The sequence below is a fragment of the Acipenser ruthenus genome, chromosome 4, assembly GCF_902713425.1.
Source record: "Acipenser ruthenus chromosome 4, fAciRut3.2 maternal haplotype, whole genome shotgun sequence".
NCBI lineage: Eukaryota > Metazoa > Chordata > Actinopteri > Acipenseriformes > Acipenseridae > Acipenser > Acipenser ruthenus.
The window spans coordinates 25567430-25591136 of NC_081192.1; the positions used below are offsets into that span (position 1 = coordinate 25567430).

The 23707-nt window shown below is 38.4% G+C and overlaps 1 protein-coding gene across 1 annotated transcript in view; it reads right to left on the reverse strand.

Moving 5' to 3' along the window:
• LOC117400528 (extracellular sulfatase Sulf-1-like) overlaps positions 1 to 23190 on the reverse strand; it is a 103507-nt gene extending 80317 nt beyond the window's left edge. The window contains exon 1 of the mRNA XM_059022228.1: positions 23071 to 23190. The gene's annotated coding sequence lies outside the window, so the exon portion shown is untranslated. The remainder of the gene's footprint in view (positions 1 to 23070) is intronic.
• Positions 23191 to 23707: the final 517 nt, after the last annotated feature.

Here is a 23707-nt window from a genome sequence, read left to right on the forward strand (position 1 = left end):
GATTACACACAGGTGGATTCTATTTGTCATCATTAGTCATTTAGGTCAACATTGGATCATTCAGAGATCCTCACTGAACTTCTGGAGAGAGTTTGCTGCACTGAAAGTAAAGGGGCTGAATAATTTTGCACGCCCAATTTTTCAGTTTTTTATTTGTTAAAAAAGTTTGAAATATCCAATAAATTTCGTTCCACTTCATGATTGTGTCCCACTTGTTGTTGATTCTTCACAAAAAATTACAGTTTCATATCTTTATGTTTGAAGCCTGAAATGTGGCAAAAGGTCGCAAAGTTCAAGGGGGCCGAATACTTTTGCAAGGCACTGTAGGTCTATGTTATGTACTGCTTATGGATCATATTGTTTCAATGTGGCGGAGCTATATAACTCAGAATAAGCAAATGTGTTTTAAATCAAGTTTTCTAATTCTTTCAGGTTCTTTCCAATAAGATATTAAATCTATTTTTGAAGCATCCCCCATCACAATACTATGAATAAACCAGGCGCTAGCTAGTGTGGATATTATTCATTGTTCTGAATTTTTTGGCTGTGCTATATTAAATCTGGGCCTCACTTATCTGCAAAGGGAGTATTTGACAATGTACACAGCAGTTTACTGATTTGTTATGTGTAATCGTAGAAAGCCCGTCTCCACAATGTACTCTCTGCAATCAGGACAGTCACCAAGACACAAAATTAAATTTTTATTTTCTGGGTTTGAACAGGTTTTTTTTTTTTTTTAATTCAGATAACTTTAAATTCTAGATTTAGTAATATATTATTATGAAACTTTACTCCCAGAAATGTCAACTAAATGATAACGAGACACCCAACGCCATGTGAATGTTTATATAGTGCTGTGGCGACATAAACCTAAAATATTTATATTTTGTCCTTAAACTGTTAGTATTGCAAAACTAAATATTTCCAGCAGATTGTTTAGTGCAGATGTGAAGCTTACATTACATTCATGCAAAGAGCTAGTTCAATACACATGCTGGAAGAGGTCAAGACAGGTATTATTTTGGTCTAACAAGACCCACTGTTAAATCAGCAAAGAGAAAAAGAAAACAAAAGCCACCAAGAGCCCCATTTCCATTCTTTGAACACTTCCTACTTACACAGTACCTGTTTCAGTGTGTTAGGCTGGAACGACTGATAACTCTTTGAAACCGCATTCATTAATCTGTTCAAGACAAATAAACAAGTTGAACAGACAGACTGTCAACAACGGTAAGTGGTATGGCAGGGAAAAACAGCTGCTCCCTAAATACAGACAGGTATTTTGTTCACTTGCAATTACAGCTAAAGGTTTTTTTTTTATTTTTATTATCCACCATGCATCCTTTAGTGGTGATCTAAACAATCCCAAGAAGTCCTGATTACTATAACAAGGAGGTTTAACATGCCTGAGGCTTTATTTATTGAACATGCCTTCACTCTGCTTAGGGAGGTCAAGACAGGAACTCTGATAAGGGCCACCAGATGGCAAAACATGACTTTACAACAGCTTTACAACTCATGAATGTTTTTACAGGAACACTGACTCACTTATTCCCCACTCCACCACTCCCAGGTTCACAGAAGAAAAATCACAAATTATACAATTTCAAAGTGGTCACAAGTTGAACCCACACAATCCAGTTTGGTGCAGTTCTTGCGACTGATTTGCAATCAAAGCTGACTGTAGGCATTTCTATGCAAATCGAGGCTTAACTGATAAAAATGTGGGGCTGCTGACTCCTCTTAATTTAGTTGTGGTATCTAAGAACTGAGATTTATTTAATAACTTCAGAACCACTAAACAATAGTCATTAAAACAATAAATATGTGACAAAGTAATCTTTAACACAACAATTAACAATGCAAATTGTACTCTATTCAGAATGTAAACTTGTTCCAGCTACTACCCCCCCCCCCCCCCCCCCCCCCCTCTCAACTACCTACCCCCTACTGTTAGACTTAAAGACCTTTGATAATTGAACTAGGCTGATGACACACAAAACAGCTAGTGTTTTGTATCCTACATGGATTAAGGTCACATCTATCAAGGTTTAATTTGGTTGAAATATTCAAACATATTGTATTAATACTTGATTGTATTAATACTTGTACTGTGATTCTTGAAATGTATTTTTGTTTACGACTGTAAGTCGCCCTGGATAAGGGCATCTGCTAAGAAATAAATAATAATAATAATAATAATAATAATAATAATAATAATAATAATAATGAAATTAACATGGGTAAAAAGTAAACTCTTTTTTTTTGTTATTTGCCATAACAGAATTAAAAACAGAATATAGAACACACATAGCAAATGAGCTGTATCCCACTGATCACGAAATATGAAATAGTTCATTAAAAATATAAATAGTTTATTAAAATGTAATGGGTGAAAAACACATGCACTATAGAGGGATACATACTATATAAAAAGCTTACACATATTCCACAGAATCATTGAGACTTTTGAATTTAGAAAGTTATTATTTTTAATATAAAATAAATATATACAAAAATATAATACATCACAATGGATTTTAATAGATAGATTGCCATAACAATTTTATAATGCACCCGTGACACAATAAGGGCAGTTTGTTCAAACAGGGCCTGGACATTGGTGGTATATCAATCGCATGATTGTCTTTGTGATTTCCCATTATTCAGTGCATTCTGCATCATTAACTGCCAGCTTAGATTGATAGCGATAGCAATGTACAGTATTTTACTAATGGTAAACTTGAAGAGGAATCATTAACAAATACATTATTAAGGTTTAGTAAAACAACGTGCTAGTCAAATATTTTGTCTAATACCTTATTATGGTTCTATTTAAAAGTATAGCGTGAACATTATAACAATGCACATTCATTCTAGTACAATTATGTATATATATATATATATATATATATACACACACACACACACACACAAAGTATATAATGTATTTTGGTGCTGTGTACAGTGTTAAGAAGTTGAGAACCCCTGACTCAGTTTGTATATTGTACTTGCTGTGCAACAGTAAGAGTGAATAATTGGTCTTTTTAGTTTTTTACTTCAAGTTCCTAAGTCACAAATAAGGACATTCTCAAAGTGAAAACAAAGCAGGCTTCACCCAATGGTAGGTCAATGATCAGTGACACACAAATGAAAACAAGAGCCTTCTGTTTTCTGTATTCTCTGTCTAAAAGACTTCAATGAAAATGCAGTGAATATGAAGCAAGTACAGCCTAGGGCATGCCAAAAATAATTGCAGCCATGCAAAAAGGTTAATGTCTGTAAGAATTGTTGAGGATTGAACAAACTAACTAACATTAGGTTATACAATACAGGAGATTTTTAATGTCTACATATGCAAATCTGATAACCATCAGAACAAAAACTTTGTGCAAAGGCCATATGGATCTTCTTAAAATCCAAATACCTATATATATATATATATATATATATATATATATATATATATATATATAATAAACTTTAAGTTATAACATAGTTTATATATATAGTTTATATATATAACTTAACAACTGATTATACCAAAATCGAATTAATCAAGGTTGTTCAAGCACTAACATAAAACACTCCAAGGGAACATTTTAAAAGAAAAATAACACCATAGTAAAGGTATAAAACTATAAAGAAGGAACTATGACTGCTAGGAAGGAGAAGTTACACTACTGTTCATTAGCATTTGATACAGCTGTTTCATACCCCTTTTCAATTATTTATTCCTTTTAGGGCCCTAAATGTGTTTATATAAACTAAGTATGGTCGATTCCTTTTAAAATAGTTTTAGAACACCCTGTGGGTCGATTCCTTTTAAAAGAGTTATAGAACACCCTGTTGAGTTAACAAACAACACATTGCTTTACCTTTGCTGTATCCAGCAATTGTTTTTATATTTTTATTTATGCACCCTGAATCATAGCTGGGGAATGTCACTGTTATGGTGTAAAAACCGACTCCAACAACTTGTTTACGGTAAATTAGCAGGAAGCTTTATTGTGTGTCTTATACATTTCAAGCATAGATTCTCATTGCCGTAAAGCAACCACGCACGCTCACCTACGGCAACACAAACAATCCACACAGCACGACACCCACACACACACGTCATGGACAGTAACAAACACAGAACAATCAAACATAACAGTCACCACATCCTGTATCTGTGTCCACTTCAATGCTCCCTATAACACAGGATAAAGTAATGGTAATGTAAACGGTGTGCCAAGTTCACTTTCATACAAATCAAATGAACTACAGTTACAACATCTGGCCATAAGTGACAATATGTGATGTGCCCATTTGAAGTGAAAAGAAAGCAATAGTACAAACATCAAGCAGAAACATCTCTGGTTTCTCTGAACTTTTTATAACTAAATAAAAAGCAAAGAAATTCAGCTGCAAAACAAGATCCTACAATATGATGTCAACAAAACAAAAATACATTTAACAGTGTAAAAAACAATTAAGCTCAATAAGATCTGGCTGTACAAAGGAAATAGTGGGTCCTCTTTATTTTGTTTTATGTGTTTAGGCCATAAAACCATGCAGAAATGTTAAATAATTCTCCCAATCATTTTTCACTCTCCTCTAAAAAGAAGTTAATTTCAAATCGTTTAAGAGCACAGTTGAGAATGAAGTGTTCCCAAGGTTCAGGGAGTGAAAGACAGGGACAGTGCAGCAATTCTTCTCCCACAGTAGATAGATATATATATCTATCTACTGTCTATACTGCTGCACCAGCTTAGCATTCCCCACGTTTCTGTTCCTCCCGGCCTCTTTGTGCAGAGACAGCTGACCATGCTGGATTTGTGCATCTGGAAATAAACCAGCAAATTATTTTTTTTCTTAGCTTATGAGTGGCCATGACACTGAACAAGGTTTTAGAATCAATGTGCCCTCTGCTACTTGCATAGTCCTCAAGGCAATCATTTCAATCATTTTTGAGCAGAAAAGTGTTTTATATAATTACTACAAACTTTATTCAACATGTTATGCCATACTTTTAAGAGTACAGGTTATGTTCGCTCAGCTGTACAGGTTGCATGTACAAATGTCTCATACAACTTCCAGCAAATATCTATATTATTGAGCAGTGTAAAACATGTATGCTTCTTACTGGAAATTATATGTCTTTCTAGTACAATTACAAGGTGACCAGCAACTTTGATCAGCATCAATGATCTAGTCAGGTCCACCAGCATCCTGCAATAGCTTTGCAATAGAAATGGACTGTGGCAGTTTATATACTAATAAAAGGTGTATATCAGAAACAGGATTAAAACAAAGACAAGATGGGAAGAGGCATTATACTGAATGCACACCCTGTAACTAATGTGGCAATGTGCCCCGTCCCTGTGTGCATTTGTATGTTGGTGCGTGTGTTAATGTTGGTGTATAGTCATTGGTACACGGGATATAAACGGGTCTGTGTTTCACGTGTATTTAAAAATGTAGATTTGTATTTAGGCACGAGGAGGGCACAAATCACTTCACGTGCTGGTTAAATGTAATATGTGAGCACGGGGTTGCACAGAATTAATTCACGTGCTGGGATTCAAGTGAATAATTAATTAGTAATTGAATCCCAGCACAATAGTATATATAGACGCACATTTCTTGCAGTCGGGGTTGGATGTTCGAGAGTGGAGAACGGGTGAGAGAGAAGGAGAACGTAAAGTAAAGGAAAATAATAATCTATAAGTGTTTGTACTCACCGTGTTTGTTTGTCTCTCCGTGCACCGTTTGTTAAGTGTTTAGTATGTCTTGTTTGTCTATTTATGTTGGCGCAAGTGCCGTGTCCAGTGTTTTTGTCTGTTCAAACCTTTTATTTTCTGTTCTGTTATTAAATGCTGAGCGAAAGCATTCGCTCAGCTTCACCAAACCCCAAATCTCTGTCTGTTTATTTCCTGCATCTGGTCTGACGCCACCCACTCCGGCCGTCTTTGTGACACTAACCATGACCAGCAAGTTCAAAAAGCATCTAATCCTGGTGGAAAAGAAGAAAGATATGTTCATTCTCACCCAGCAGCAGATGGTTAGCAGCTGCATGCACCAGCTGGCACTATGCCTTTGCAATAGAAACATAATCTCTCAATTTTTAAGTTTCACTATATTTTCTAAAAAAATGGAAGATCTGCAAGAGTACAGCTACTCCAAATAGGAAAAGTCTGTGATGGTGTTTGGAACACGCCTCTGCAGGTTGGCTTACCCCCAAATATAGTATGACAGTCGGTCAAAAATCCAACAGGTCCAGGACACGATCTCCCTTTCCTAAAACCATGTTGACTGTCTTCCAGGATACTGTTACCATACAGGTAATTTTGGATCTTATTATAGTTTCCATAAGTTTACATATAATAGAAGTCAGGCTTATTGGTCTGTAGTTACCTGGTTCGGTTTTGTCTCCCTTTTTGTGGATCAGTATTACGTTTGCAATTCTCCAGTCTGTCGGTATAACTCCTGTGTCAAGAGACTGTTGCATGATCTTGGTTAGCAGTTTGTAAATAACTTCTTTCATTTCTTTGAGTACTATTGGGAGGATCTCATCCGGCCCAGGGGATTTTTTATTTTAAGAGCTCCTAGTCCCTTTAACACTTCTGCCTGTTATGCTAAAGTTATTTAAAACTGGATAGGAACAGGTCGACATGTGGGGCATGTTGTCCGTATCCTCCTTTGTAAAAACTTGTGAAAAGTAATCATTTAATATATTTGCTATTTTTTTCTTCATCTATGATTTTGCCATTTGTATCTCTCAGACATTTTACTTCCTCTTTGAATGTTCTTTTGCTGTTATAATATTGGAAAAACTTTTTGGAATTGTTTTTAGCCCCCTTGGCAATATTGATTTCTATCTCTCTCTTGGCCTTTCTAACTTCCTTTTTGACTTGTGTTTGCAGTTCCAAGTACTCTTTCTGTGTACTTTGTTTTTGGTCCCTTTTAAACGCTCTGTAAAGTGCCTTTTTTCGGCTATTTTGTTTTAGATTTAGATTTGTCTACTTTTGGGATGTTCATTTCTATCCCTGTCGGCCTTTCTAACATGCCTTTTTTCTCAGAATATATATTTTAATTGATCTATTAAACTATTTTGGCCATTTTGTTTTAGATTTAGATTTGTCTACTTTTAGAATGTAATTGTTTTGCGCCTCTAATACTACATTTTTTTTTAAATAGCCATCTCTTTTCTGTGGATGTGTGGCAAGATGACGAGTGGTGTGACGTCAGGCAGGCCAGAAAGTACAAAGGTAAAGCAGCAAAGGTAAGTACACGGAACGAGACCCGTTTAATAATAAATGCAATAATAAACAAAACACTTTACACAAAACAAAAGGGCTCGGTGACCAAAATAAACCAGCTAACACATACCGTGTGGTACAGCGGTAGCAGTTGCTTCTCTTATATTCGCCAGCTCTACACAGTACTCCAGTCTCTGGCTCAAAATGCCTCGATCAGCCTGGAGCGGGTTCTTTTAAGCTGTGGCTGGAGCCTTAATTAATTATCAAATAAAACAATTACCTTGTTGAGGCTCCAGCCACATTCTCACAGGTTTTAATTAAAAACAAACATTAAAACACAGTTTTTTCGCCGTCAAAAATACAAATAATAATACAGGGGTGGGGTGTACCCCGTCACAGGATGTTTTCTCTATTTTACTCCAATCTACTTCTGTTAGTCTCTGTTTCATTCCTTCACAGTTTGCCTTTTTAAAACTGTAAACCTTAGCTTTAGTCGTTACTTTTGGGGTTTTAAAAAGCACTTCAAATGAGACCATGTTGTGATCTGAGTTTGCCAATGGTTCTCTGACCTCTGTTTTAGTTATTGTTCTTTGTTATTTGAAAAAAACTAAATCAAGGCATGCCTCCCATCTAATCGGTGCATTGACAAATTGCGTTAGGAAGCAGTCATTAGTCATTTCTACCATTTCAATTTTGGATGTGGTGCTCCCCACCAGGTTTTCCCATTTTATATGGTGGAAGTTGAAATCCCCCATTAGTATGGCTTCTCCTGTGCTACATGCATTTCTAATGCCGTTGTAGAACAGATTATTTTGCTCAGCATCTGAATTTGGCGGTCTATAGCATGCCCCTATTATTATGCCCTTTGAATTTTTGTCCATTATTCTGATCCATATTGATTCTGTGTTGTTTTTTTTCTTCCAGATTTAACACCTGGGCTTCAAGACTATTGTTGATGTATAGCACTACCCTCCACATCTTTTGTCCTGCTTGTGTTTTCTATAAAGTGTATACCCACTAATATTATATTTGTCTCCATCACTCTCGGATAACCAAGTTTCTGTAACACCTCTCACATCATAGTTACTTGTTAGTGCATTTTGTTTTTGAGACTTCTAGCATTTAGATAATTACATTTAATGGTTATCTTACCTGAATTGCTGCCCTTGTTTTGATGTAGTCTCTCTTCTGTTTTTTTGTTGATTTCTCACCCCAACTTTCTAGTTTAAATGCTTCTGAACCTCCTCGAGCATCCTTTCTCCGAGTAGATTGGTTCACTTTTTATTTAAGTGCAGTCCATCCTGCCTATATAGATAGTTCTTGTTGTAGAATGTGGTCCAATGTTCAAGGAAAGTGAAGCCTTCCTGTGTGCATCAAGATTTCAGCCATGCATTTTGATTATTTATTTCCAGCTGTCCATATGGTCCTTTGCAAGGTGCCGGCGGTATCTCAGAAAATACAACAGTTTTGGTCTTGTCTTTTAAGTTCCTTCCTAGCTCTCCTAGATTTCTTTTTCATGTTTTTCGTAATTTTAAAACAAATCTTGCTCAGTGAATTGGGCTCAAGCCTGATGTAGTCAGTAGCCGCAGCAATAACACAGCTATGCTAATTTAATACATATTTTGGTAGAAACGTCACTCCCCCTCCCCCTTAGTAGGGTACAGTACCCAGGATAGATGATGCTTAAGGCTAGTGTACAATAATTGCATCTTATTGCTAAGGGACAAAAAAGTCTAAGCTAAGCAATCAGCTATCCGATGACCAATCAATTTATTTGTAGTAGCTTCAATATTTTTTATAACCTTGCTTATAAAACAACATAACTAGAGTCAAATGGCAATAATCTGAAACGCTGACTAAATGGTGTCACGTAAAAAAAAAAAAAAAACACTTAAGCTCCTCGCACTGTATGTTTTTTTGCCTATCTGGTCAAAGAAGCTCACCAGTATGATTGCTTTGTACAGTCTTCAGTTATAGTAGAAAGTCAGAAACAGGATTTTCACTGCTTAAGTCTTGTAAGTATTGTGCGGCTTTGTAGCACAAAAAGACGACTTAACTTGCCTTTGAAGTGTACAATGTTTTAGACGCACACTTCCTATAACGTGTGGTATGTGCATGCTACGTCACATAAATGATGACTGTAGAGAGAGTGACAGGTTTCTAAGCTGTGTGGAAACCCAGCCAATGTGAGTTAGTGGCAAGTCCTAACTTTTTAATTAAGATAATTCATAAGTGATAAGGACAACACATTTCCAGATAACTTGCTTTTATGACAAAAGATCATGCAGTTTGCATTTTCCATTTTTTATTTGACACTGACAGTAATTTGACATTAATGTTAATCGAGTGTGGTGGTAGTAAAACAGTAAAGGGAAGGAACTGAATGTGAAAAGAGGGGCCCCCATTAAATTAATCAGGTCCCGAGTACAATACATTAATTCTCACTTTCATTTTTAGTTAATCATTTATAGTCTTGTGAATTTTTTATTTCTGTATGTTGGTTTCCATCCCCATAGAAGATGTTATTGTAGTTTGTTCCTCCCTAAAATGTCATATGAAACTTTTATTGTCTTGCTTTGTATTACACAACCTTTACTTTGTGCTAAATAGACTGCCTTGTGCCTCCCCATGTATTTTCTAATGTTCGAAAAAGATGAAGCAGTGAGCAATTTCAATTTGTAACCACAACAAGATATATAATCTGAGAAGAGGACACCACTGTCACTGGTGGCAGATTCCCAGCCTTATAAACACAGCCTCTTTTAATTACGAAGGAAGATGATCTGCAAATCAAGTAACCACAAAACAGCCCTTCCATTCCATCATCACATTAGAATGCATTTCAAAATCCAAACCCAATACTCCTGCTACGAAGCAAGTCATTAAACAATACTGCCATCCAACATGCACTGGTGTGGGAATAATGTACAGTCCTGGTTAAAACCTTGAGCAAAATTAAACATGCCAAGATGAACTTCTATACCACAGCCTCCTTAACCCATGCAGGCCTCTGCTCTTAATCCTGCCCATTAAATAGCTCGGGTGTTGAAATGGACATGGGTATGTAACAAGCTCGAGACTAGATCAATTAGGGCTAGATTCTCAAAACCTTTTACACCAAATTGTTATTAACACAATATTTCTCCCCAAAATGTTGTATTGTATTATTTAACAATTACTATTGCACAAGGCTGAACAATTAAGAGGACAATATTTGCCTAATAACATGTTTAACCTTAAGTGCATCAATCCCTTTGCTACTTTTTTTTCTCATTCCTAAATTCAGTTTTATTCAGACACATGTGATTGTGGTTATTTTATCAGTCATTTATTCATTAATTTATTTCAGCCACCAATAAGCCCCAGGCAGTACTACAGTATATGTTGGCAACTGTGGACACACACACACACACACATGTTCCTTCCAAAGACTCAAACAGTGTTTGCTAACAACTAAAGATTAAGTCTAAATTCTCAAAGCTTTTTACTCCAAAAGGAGTTAGGCATGAAAGAAAATATGTCAATTACAAGTCCAATCACCTTAAGAGTAAGGGCAGCAGTATGGAATCGTGGTTAGGGCTCTGGATTCTTGACTGGAGGGTCGTGGGTTCAATCCCTGGTGGGGGACATTGCTGCTGTACCCTTGAGCAAGGTACTTTACCTAGGTTGCTCCAGTAAAAACCCAATTGTATAAATGGGTAATTGTATGTAAAAATAATGTGGTAAAAAAAAAAAATAATGTAATTGTATGTAAAAATAATGTGATATCTTGTAACAATTGTAAGTCACCCTGGATAAGGGTGTCTGCTAAGAAAATGCATAATAATAATACATACAGTACAAGCACCATTAACAATCTTAAATACTGTATTTTGCAATATGTTAGATTTGATAAATATTTATTTAGCTTAATTGTGCATATTTTATACAACAGATAACTTTAACATTGATGGTACTTACTGTAACTACACAGTACAATTTGGTTATTACCAGTGATACAGACTTAGACAATCATGTCTAAGTCTGTATCTTACATGTCATTAATGCGCATTCAAAGCTGGTGGCCCGCATTTCCCCATCATTGTAATAACTGTCCTCCTTTCCATCTTGGACTGCCCCAGACTCAATGACCTCTGTCCCTGTGCTTTGTTTCAGCCTGAACGCAACCCATAGAAAGCTAATGAAGCAGAGAAAATGGCAATGTGTAGCTGTGCTGCCTCACGGGCCATTATCTCACTCACTGTTTGTAACCCATCATATAGCACCTCATGTCAATATAAGTGCCTCTGCAACTCACTAACCCACTGCCAGCATTACTTAAACCTCCCCCCTACAACCACCATTCCCAACTAAGATTTTTTTTTTTTCTTGCAGCCACAATGGTTGCAGCCAGGCTTATCCTAGTTATCCATTTGCTGAATATATTAAGCTGGAAGCCGTGCAATGCTACGGGTATTTTCTTTTGTTCCTTTTCATTCACTTAGAGCTGAAGCTCCCCGGAGGCAGCAGTAGTCCCCAGAGGATATGCCCTTCCATCCACCCGAAAGCTATTGGCAGTTTAACTATTTTTTAATCCCTTACAGCAAAAGGAGGAGGGGGTTTGTAATAGCTTTGCTCAACCTCAACCCTGATGCAAATGTGTTTGAATGCTGTGGAAACATTTCATTTTAGAGCAATTTCAAGGTCTGTGTGTTCCCCTGCTGCTCCAAGCTTTAGAACAAGACACAAGATAAGAACACGGTACCCAGAGGGTGGCTAATTTTATTATCTAAGCCTTTCTTTTTGTTTGACTCCTCAAGGGCCATTCGTGTCAATGTCTTTATAAGCTGGGGCAGGTTATGTGAATAAAAATAAAGGAAAAAGAAAAAAAAACACGGGAATTAGCAGGGGACTGAAAATAACAGGTCTATTTAAATCTTAATGTGCAGAATATAGTCGAATGCAGGGAAATGTGCAAAGCATAAACTGATAGAGCTACAAAGTGAAAAACAAAGCCTGCTTCCCTTTCAATTCGAAGACGACCAACAACCGTACTTTTGGGATATGCCTGCCACAGGTCAGGTATTTACTAAGCATTTTATGTTAATATTGCTGATACGCCCCTTCGGGGAGTGACGTCCTCGGTTCCACTCACCAAGGGAATAAGTAGTTCTCTTTTTCTTCTCACAACCAGGTAGGTAAGGTAGGTATAACTAACCTTTCTTTTTCCTCTGCTTTTTGCAGCTATAAACAATAAAAAAAGAAGGAGAGACGTAATCCTCCAGCGAGACCTGGCTCCGCTGCGCCAGCTGTTGAGTCACCCACTCGCTGCGCGTGGGCTAACCGGGACCGTCCTTAAGGACGTGGGAACGCCGGATGTGGGGCCCCAGTGCAGCAGCGCTATGGGAGGCAGCCCTAAACAGCCTCCAAAGCAGGCTCCACCCCAGCCTCAGCAGCCCCAGCAAGGCCCCTGAAGACCTCAGAACCACCCCTTCACACAACACCAGCTACAATACTGGCGCACCTGCACCTCAGAAACCTGGGTACGTGCCACCATACACACCGGCTACACACTACAGTTCCGCTCGGGATCACAGTCACATCCGTGAGTGACCCTCTCCATGTCTTGGCCCTCAGACAGGAAACAAGCCATTTGCCTCGTAGAACCCATCTCTCAACAAGAAGGGTTCTACTCGTGGGATTTTCTAGTGCCAAAAAAGGACGGTGGACCTTTGCCCCATCCTAGACCTGTGACACCTCAACAGGTTCTTGAGGGAGAGGAAGTGGTATAACCGTCACATCCTCCAGTCTGGTTTACAACTGTGGACTTAAAGGACGAGTATTTTCACGTCCCTATTCATCCCGCACACACGAAATATCTCTGCTTCGCCTTTCAGGGAAGCTTTTGAGTTTTCTGTGCTCCCATTTGGCCTCTCCATAGCCCCCCGCACGTTCTCAAAGTGCGTGGTTGCCATCCTAGCCCCCTTGCAGCTGCAGGGGATCAGAGTGTTGAACTACCTGGATGACTGATTGATCTGTTCCCAGTCGCAGGAAGGAGCAGTGGCCCACATGGCGATTGTGATGAAGCACCTGTCGAGGCTGGGTCTCACCCGCAACAATGCCAAAAGCCAATTAATACCAATGCAGAGTACAGTTTTCCTGGGGCTCCGGCTGGACTCCCTTACCAGACGACAGAGTGGCCGCCATTCAGAAATGTATAACCCTGTTCCAACCCTGTACAATTGGTGTTGTGTCAAAGGTTACTGGGTCTGATGGCCGCAGCATCATCAGCCATCCAGCTGGGGTTACTCCATATGCGCCCGATTCAAACGTGGCTGAATACCTTCTGGCTACATCCAAAATATGACAGGCACCATCGGCTGACTGTGTCTCGGGTATGCTGGGAAGCTCTGCGCTGGTGGAGGCAAGCCTCTCATCTACGCAAAGGTGTAAGCATGGGAGTGACTCACAACCGTCAGGTAGTGATGACAGAGGAGTCAGCAGGTCCTGGTCGGGTCGCTGGACATCACTGCACATAAATGCCTGGAACTGCGAGCGGTTCACCTCACCTTTCAGCATTTCCGTCCGGTGCTCCAGAGCCGACATGTCCTTGTCCGGAGGGATAACAGTCAATACTCAGTAGTAGCGTACGTGAACCACCAGGGAGGACTTCGGTCCCAGGGGTTACACCGCATAGCCTTTCGGCTGCTGATCTGGGCACAGAAATACTTGTTATCCCTCCGGGCTGTTCATCTCCCGGGAGTGGTGAATTGGGTGGCGGACCTCCTCTCGAGGGAGGGTCCTCACCCATCAGAATGGCGACTCCACCCTCAGGTGGTACAGCGCATTTGGGAACGTTTTGTGGGAAGCCAGAGTCAGAGATGACTCATTGCTCCCTATGGTTCTCCCAACACTGCAGAGGTCCACTAGGCGTCAACGCCCTAGCCCACGAGTGGCCCAGGACACATACCGTTGTTCCCGGCCTTCATAGAGAAAGTACGGAGAGAAAAGACAACAGTTCTCCTGGTGGCTCCCAGATGGCCCAGGAGAATCTGATTTTCAAACTTTTGCCAGCTGCTACGAGGCCACCCCTGGGAGATTCCGCTACGCATGGATCTCTTCAGTCAGACGAGAGGCACCCTTTGGCACCCAGAACCGGGCAGACTCCAACTGTGGGTCTGGCCCCTCAACGGGACCGTCTGTCCACCTTAGGGTTCTCAGATGCAGTCATCAGTACACTGCAAAATGCTAAGGCCTCCTCCACAAGGGCGTTGTATGCCTATAAGTGGAAATATTTTCAAAACTGGTGTATGACCAGAGGTTATGACCCCATCTATTTCCCTATAGCAATTATTTTACAGTTTCTGCAAGATCTGCTAGAGGCGGGTAGATCCCCCTCTATGCTGAAAGTGTACCTAGCAGCCGTATCTGCATACCATGTCCCCAGTGACTCAGCATCCCCGGGCGCTCATAGTTTAGCGACCCATTTTCTGAAAGGCGCTTGGCGGTTACGTCCGCCTAGACGTGGTATTGGAGGCTCTCACTAAGGCCCCATTTGAGCCTATACTTTCCATCGGGTTGAAACATTTTTCTATGAAGACAGCCTTTTTATTAGCGTGTGTTTGAGATGATGGAAAGAGGGTGTCGTTGCGCACGAACCCCGCTTTCCTCCCTAAGGCGGTTACGGCTTTCCACTTGAATTCGCCAGTGGAACTAGAAGTGGAACTCCTCCTTTTGCTTCAGAGGCAGATCAGAGATTAAATTCCCTCTCCCCAGTTACAGCATTGAGAGGTTTTGTGGACAGGATGACAGCGCTGCATCAATCTGAACAGCTCTTCGTCTGTCATGGTGAAAGGACCCTAGGTCAAGCCCTCTTGAAGCAGCGACTGTCCCACTGGATTGTGGACACAGTCTCGACTGCATATACTAATGCCAGCCTACCCCCACCTGGGAGAGTGGCCGCACACTCTACCAGAGGAGTGGCTACGTCATGAGCCCTCTTTAGAGGAGCTTCATTGACAGATATTTGTACTGCGGCTAGCTGGGCTACTCCGAATACATTCACCAGGTTCTACTGACTTAATGTGGTAGATCCCTCTATGCCTTCAATAGGCACAAGGGTCCTTGAGGTTGCACACTCAAACCACCAACATTAGTTTGGAGGTAGTGAGACATCCCTTGTCTGCTGTCTCCACTCACGCTCCCTCGCAACAGCTTTGATATACTTTCCCAAAAGTATGGTTGTTGGTCATCTGCTCTTTCAGGGAACCGGGGTTACATCCAAAACCCAGTCCAAAACCCAATCATTAACACAGCATCAAAACATATGTTTTCAGGGTCTGAAGAGTGAATGATACATCATAATGGTTTACTACCAGTTAGAGTTAGACATAATAGCTGGCAACAGATAACGATTTAACACCATTTCCATTTGAAAAACAAGCATCTGAAACAACTTGTGAAATGTAACTACAGCATGTACAGCACAGTATCACCACATGTTTGGACAGGAATATAAATAGTTTTTGTTTTTACTGATGTTGGTATTTGGTAATCTATTTTTTAAAAACAGTATTTGTCATCCAAGATTCTTGCTCTTCATTAATATAACAACAATGCTAAATGACTGGCTGTGGCAATGTGCTCCGCCCCTGTGTGCATTTCTGTGTTGTATGTTGCGTGTGGTGTGTTAATGTTGGTGTATAGAGATGGCTGCATGGGATATAAATGGGTGTGTGCAGCACGAGTTATTTAAAATGTATAATTTGTATTTAGGCACGGGATTGCACATCACTTCACGTGCATTTAAAGTATTTAATATGTGAGCACGAGGTTGCACGTAATTAATTCACGTGCTGGGATTCAAGTGAATAATTAATTAGTAATTGAATCCCAGCACAACAGTATATATAGATGCACGTTTTACTCACTCTGGGTTGTGTGTTTGGTGAGTGGAGAACGGGTGTGGAGAAGGAGAAACTAAAAAGTAAAACTAAGGAAAAAGTAAATATAAGTTTGTTTGACTCACCGTGTTTGTTTGTCTGTTCATCCACCGTTTGTTTAAGTGTTAATCCGTTTTGTTTGTCTATTTATTTTGGCGCTAGTGCCGTGTCCTGTTTTCTGTTAAAACCTTTTTATTTATAATAAACCGCGCAACAACGCTTTCATCATTTCACCTCATCTGTCCTGTCTCTGTGTATTAATTTCCTGGTTCTGACGTCACCACTCAGTTAGCCGTGTGACACTGGCACAGTAGGAAAGTTTTTCTTTTGTAGATAACAGATGAAGCGCAAGAGCAAATGAGCTTAAATTAGGGGTGTACCAATACACAATAAAGTACATATCACAATATTCAGGTCACAAAACGCTATCTACCATAACACATGTGATATTCCTGATGGGCCACTGTGTGTGATTGATTAAACCAAAAACACAATTCCATGGTAATGACTGACTACTGCAAATGGAAGGCTATATATTAATACAAACAATAAAACAAGATTTATTCATTCATTTGGTGGACTACAAGTAGCTCTGTAGTGCTTTTGGTAAAGTATCACTATACCTGCAATGGATCATTCCATCTCGAGTGATAAATTGAAGACTTGACCATTCACTGATTTGTGTTGGAAAATTCATACAGAAGAATATGTGAGGAAAGGTTTTCAGCTGTGTCAGCCCAAACGTTTGTGAGATCTTCACGCCTAATGTCAAACCATTTGAGCAATAGAGCTGTTCAATATTTCAAACTGAAGCTACATATATATAATTCAGTGATGTCAAAGGCGGGACAATTTTGTTTTCAACTTAGAACTCCAACTAAATCATGGTAGGAAACACTTTTTTTCTAATCTGTTATTTATCTGTACAGAGCAAGGCTGTTTTGAAACTAGATTTTTCCATTTATCACAAATACATTTATGCATTAATTTTTCAATTAATGCATAAATGCATTTAGAACAGAAAATAGGAGGCACTTTTTTACACAGAGAATTGTGAGGGTCTGGAACCAACTCCCCAGTAATGTTGTTGAAGCTGACACCCTGGGATCCTTCAAGAAGCTGCTTGATGAGATTCTGGGATCAATAAGCTACTAACAACCAAACGAGCAAGATGGGCTGAATGGCCTCCTCTCGTTTGTAAAATTTCTTATGTTCTTAAAAGTCTATGACATGCCACCACCCAATTTTTGGGCCACTTGAGATGGAATGACCAAATACAGACCACTGTTCGACACAATATATCTTGTAAAAGTAACTAGATTAATCATTCAACACCTAGTTTGAATGAGGTACAACATCCCAAATGCCAAGCTCAGTATATATAGAATAATATATGGACTGTGCATTATGAGAACATATTTCATCAAGGGGTTATGTTCCCATGCCTCTTTCACCTTATTTGCCCTGGGCGCTCAATGTTTTGTGCCATATAATATTGTTCTCCTTGCTTCAACCTCCTGCAAAAATATCTAGTCTGTGGCGTGAAGTGTTCCTTTCGTTGTCTGAGAGTTGCTTGTGTGCTGCCAAATTCCCCTTCATGCTGTCATGGTGTCTCTTCCATGTTGGATACAGATAACATTGAGCTAGCACTGCTTATTCTTTTTCTCAGTTAAAAATTGCTTAGCATCCTGACGCCAGGGCAAACAGCTTCTTAAAGGGAATGTTACTGACACTATTGGGCATCAGATTTCACCTCCCACTTGGCAGTGATTGGCGTAGTGCAAAGACATCGCGTTGGATTACGCTTATGCCGGGCGCTAAATCTGATCAAAATCACTCTCTTGGGACAGACCACTCCCTGCAGCGCTACCACTGCCTCAATGACTTTGCGCATTGTGCTTGTGTTGCGCTTGCCCCTGTTTTATCAAAATCTGGCCCATAATTCTGCCTTTCACTCTGCTGTTGTGGTGGGTATACCACATGTAGGTGTGGTATACCCACAGATAATCTCCACTGCCCAGAATGTTATAGTGAGGACAAATATATTATTTTGTAATTGTTTTTAATATCTGTGAAATTAAAACGTAAATCAAACCTAATTGGGTCTTTCCACATCAAATGAACTACATTTTTGAATCCGCCCACCTCACTGACTTAGATTTTTTCGGTAAGTGTTTTAGGAAGAATCCCAAAATATTCTATTTCAACTATGGGCCTATACCGGGTGGTGCCCATGATGGAGGAAAACGAGCACTGAAAAGGGGCCATTTCACCTTTAGCTGCATTATATTAATTGTAAAATGTATCCTTCTACTTGAATATGGCACACTTCATACTTAAAAATGGCACCATTTTTGTATGCTCACTGCTGGTATTTTGTAGGTTTACATCCATCTAGACAGCAAGTAACTGATGGAACAGACAGCAAAACAAACTATGTAAATTATTATCAGCAAAACTTTGAAAGTGTCTGCAGTGTTGTATATATTTTGGGGTTCTTCAGGTAAATATGCAATATCAAAAGGATCTGAGACAGTGAGGTTGGAACTATTATTCTATTTGATGTGGAATGACCCAACTGTTGTTTACTGTAGTGCCAATATGGTTCAATTTTTACAATAGTTAAAGATATAACTTAATTTTAAAAACTATTTTCTGTTACAATATATCTATCAAAAATAAAAAGATTGAGCCATTTACCGTGTGATAATATAATGCCACGGTCTGTCTCCTCCATTTCCTTTTGAGATAAGTTCAAGTGGGTTCTTATTACATGGAGGACTTTTGCAGGGAAAGGCTTGGTAGAAAAAGTTTTATATGGAAAGGCTATTTATCTGAATCATGGAAACTTGAACAAAAACTATAATATTTCTGAAGCCAACATTAGAAACTGTTATTACTGCTTATGTTTGTTATAACATAATAGTGCATCACTAAGTAACAGCACACTATGCAGCTAGAAATCAAATTGACCTGAAAAGGTATACAGATTATGCATGTAGCATTATTCATAGGATTATTTTACAAATATAAAAGTACCTTAAAAGCTGTTGTGGCATAGGCACACCCAATAAGAGTAAATGCGAAGGCACTGTGGACAGCTGTGGCCAAAAGTTTTGCATCACCTAGAAATTTAGGATTGAGACATCATTTAGAAAAAGAAAAAGAAAAAAAAACTTTATGAACATAATTTAGATCTTTTATTTAGCATCATGTAATCAAATAAACTACAAAATGATATCACAGAAGTCTACCGGAAGCCATAATAGTAGTACAATATTTTATGTTAGATTTCGAAATGTCATATTTTTCAGTTTTTATGGAAAACTACAAAGCGGTATGTAATTCAATATGTTAATGTAACACTATTCAGCGGGTTTCATTCGACTTCATGAAGCAAAATTAATTAATTCTATAGGGTGATGCAACACTTTTGGCCATAGTTATACACACCACTCTCACCTCTATACTGTACTTTAGGGCTGAATTCAGCAATTGTGTGGATCAAACATAGTTTTTAATTATTAGGTTAAATATGTTGCTTCGGGGAATACTAGAGGGACTATGTTTTATTAGTTACAAATAACCCCTTTAAAACATGATCTTGTAATAATAATGATTAATATAATGCAGATTTATGTAAAACTCTCTACAGACTCACAAGAAGCCTCCATGGCAGTTGCTACAGCCCGGCAGGTAGCTTGTATGTGTTTAACCAATAGTATAAATGGTCCTCATACAAATCTACAAGCTCTTTGACTACTGTTCCTCAGCCACTTTGAACTTGCAGTCATGTCAGCTGGGCAAGAATGCTATGTCGCTTTGACAATCCAGCCTGCTTATACATCCTTACACTACAAATCACACATTATAGAAAAAAAATGTTTTTAAAAGACAACAAAATAAAACAAAAAACAACAACACTATACATATAGGCAGACATAGTGCATTCCCAAAAAGGCTATTTAGGCTACATAGTCTAAATAGTCTCTTATTTTAGTTCCTAGAATTTCAATATGATAAAAACCTTACCCTTTTTTTGCAACTTAAACCTGTCTATGTAGTTCCAGCACATGTCAATAGGCTACAAACAGGTAGCATTCCTGGAATTAAAATACAGCCAACAGGCTTAATTTATACCAAAGCTATATGATGAACGTCGAGTTATTTTTTTTAGAGGACAAATTAAACAAAAAAAGCCTTAGCAGCAGTGTTTACTACTCTAAAGTGAACTACTGTATCACAACAATGCATCAAATGATACAATTTAACATACTGTATTTAATATTATTTACCCTTAAAAAAAAGTCATCCATATTTACAGAAAATATGATAACCTGGAGGGACAGGACACTATTTAATCTCCAGAAACATCATCCTGCTTTCACGGCACTTCAATTGCACCTGGCAGTTAACTAACAGAGCAGTTGAAAGAAAACATTATGACACGTCCATAACGGGCTGCAACCCTACTTCGGCCTGCTGATGGCTGGCTCAGTTGCTGCAGCTGCTAATCTAAGTATGGTCAGCCCCCTCCCCCTCTACATATTTTTCTTTTTAGAAATACATTTGAGGGGTTCTTCTTACAGGGAGAGCTTTTTGCGCTCCAGTTTGGGAAGTTTAAGTTTGTATGGCTTCCATATCAGATTTCATATTTTAATACCTTCATCCCAACTCCTGTGAACACATATAGCCAATGAACAATATAGATTAAACAAAGACATCTTAAAACTAACATTTAAATCAATCTGCTTTCAAGGTCAGCAGTTGGTGGGTTTGCAGTAAACGTAATGACTTGCTTATCATTAAGACAGACTGCACTTAGTTGTAGATTTGGGGAGCTGATATGTTAATCGTGTTCTATACCTGCTTTATTACAAATGCATTTGCAGCCATTTTATTCTATAAACAACAATTAGCTATTTAAGATTTGGTGATTAACGACAGAACAACAGTTAGTGTATTTAACAACACCCAGCAGCAGTTCCTTGAGGGGAAAAAAGAAAGAAAACTTGTAGAACATCTGTTTTTCTTTGTACTGTTGATCATTTTCAACAATGGAAGGTTGCAATCAGGTGGATTCAATAAAGCATTTACTGTTAGCAGAAAATAACCAGCATTGTAGCTTATCTTCTAAATTACCCTTCATTAAACAGTAAATTCATTTCAATAAAAATAAGTATCAGTTACAATATACTTCTAACATTCATTCTACCCATCAATCAGCACAATTATTTGTTTAAGACCAAACCTCTGCTTTTTTCAACATAATCCTCCATTGCCTTACTCTAAAACAAATGTGGGCTTCAAAAAAATAAAATAATCTTAATCCCCTATGGCAAATACATAATGTCTAAAATAATAACATAGCAGTTTATTTTCCATGTAAAAATAGCTGCGGAATGTCTTGCAATAAATACCTAAAGCCTTTTCCAAAAACCAGTGACAAAACAACTGCAACTGTAAGGAATCTGTCCTTTTGTAAAGAATTTAAGATGCTTCCTTAGGAATTGCAAGGTTGCTAGGTCATTGCAATCTCTGGCTGTTGACACTTTATTCATAGCGACATCCTGCACCAGTAGGCTTTAAATTATCATATCACGTTATGATAATTTAAAGCTTACTTTGTTCACCTAATTCCCTGAAACTACACAAGATCAGAAGTATTTGTGTGTGCACATTTTGTCACAAACCGAATAAATCAGACTTTTTAAATCATCGATCACAAAACTTATTTCATTGTTTTGTCAATCCACCTTGATCCCCCAAACAAGATCTTGGAGCAGAGTGCTGTATTATAATGTATAGTTTACAACAGCATCTATGTACAGTACAGTAAGGGTTTTCCATGCATCAAAAGTTTGCAAAGTGCTACAGAGTCATACCTTTTCAGTGTCTTGTTGCAAGATTTGTGCTCTGTAGCATCCTGCATTCAGCCTTAACAGATGCAAATTCCAATGTTATTTTAGTGCTATAGTACAGTAACGGTGGTTACAGTTTTGGCCAATATACAATATCCACCCAGAACTACAAGACTGAACCACCACAGCTGTTCTGCTGAATGTGTCCTCAATTTAGCGGTGAGGCACAGTTTATGAAAAATATAGGGATTAAAAAATACATTAACATATCGAACATATCATTTGTAATCTTTAAAATCTTCAACCTGTTGCCTTTGCTGTCAGCAGGTCATCCCGGAAAAGTAGGTATTCATTATAATAGCTTATCTGTGTAAATTACATATTTAAAAATGACATATATAACTGAACAGTTTTCAATTTTTTTGTGTGACTCAATAGAGAACACTATTGCAACAGTAAAGACTAAAATCAATCAACAATTCATAAAGTAGCATCTTAAAAATTCACATGCGTATCTATTATAAGCCATATTTTTATATTACACTTATGTATGACAGTAACTTTTTTTTTAAAATAAATATAACTCAAAAGGTTAGCATAAGACACAAAAATATATTTACAGTGTTTTTCAGGTTTGTGGATTGTGTTAGGTGGTCTTTCAAAACACAACTAAACTCTAAAATATCAAGGCATAATAGCCTATGTGCTGATACTACACTAAAAAGTGCATTAACCTTTAATCCCCAAGAAAGAGTCTATTCCCAAACTACAGAGCCAGACAAACAATATTACGGCTGAAAGTAAATGAACCATTTCATGACCTCTGACAGTCCAACCCCATTCCAGTTGACAAAACAAGAGGGAGGACCCTTATTTAACTTTGCATGGAGGTTCTACTTAGAAACCAGTTTGACAAAGCTGCGAATAATCCAATTAACAACATTTCTTCTGTTACACATTTCTGAAACAAATGTCAGATTAAATATGAGAGAGAGAGAGAGAAGAGAAGAAAAAGCAAAAAAAAAAAAAGTTTCTATGTACCTTTCAGCTGCTGCAGTGACTTAAATGCAAACACTGCTTTTGAAAGAAGTTTCAGATCTTGGCAAACATGACTGGGCCCCTTCAATCCACTTTGTAACTGTCTTGGCTGGCTTGAAATTCAGCCCACTCTTCAGCACCAATCTTTTGTAGTGCTCCCCTGACACACAGCCAATCTTCTTTCTCAGGATATGCTTGCATATGCATGAAGAGAGACAACCATCCTTGCCTTGTTCCTTTATCCCAGCAGTGAACTACACTCTGGAACTAAGCTTTATTTATTTTTTTAAGTCCCCTAATTAGCACTTATTGTTCACTGCCTGACAGTCGGGAAAGACCTTAGTCTGAAAACTGAAACTCAGGAATCCAACTTTGCAACTGAATCAATCTCCTAATATAAATCAGGAGGAGGTGCTGAACTGGAGTGAAATAACATTGTTGGTTCATTACTACTTTAAAAAGACATCTCTTTTTTTTTTTTTTTTTTTTTTTTACAAAATTGACACAGTTAATCTGTTTTCACTTCCTTCCACCCCTCCACGATATCAACTGCCACCAATACTTTCTTTCCAGGTGATAATCCAGACCTGATTGGGGGCAGAGATTAATGCCTGCATGTCTAGGCATACCGTCTTTTCTG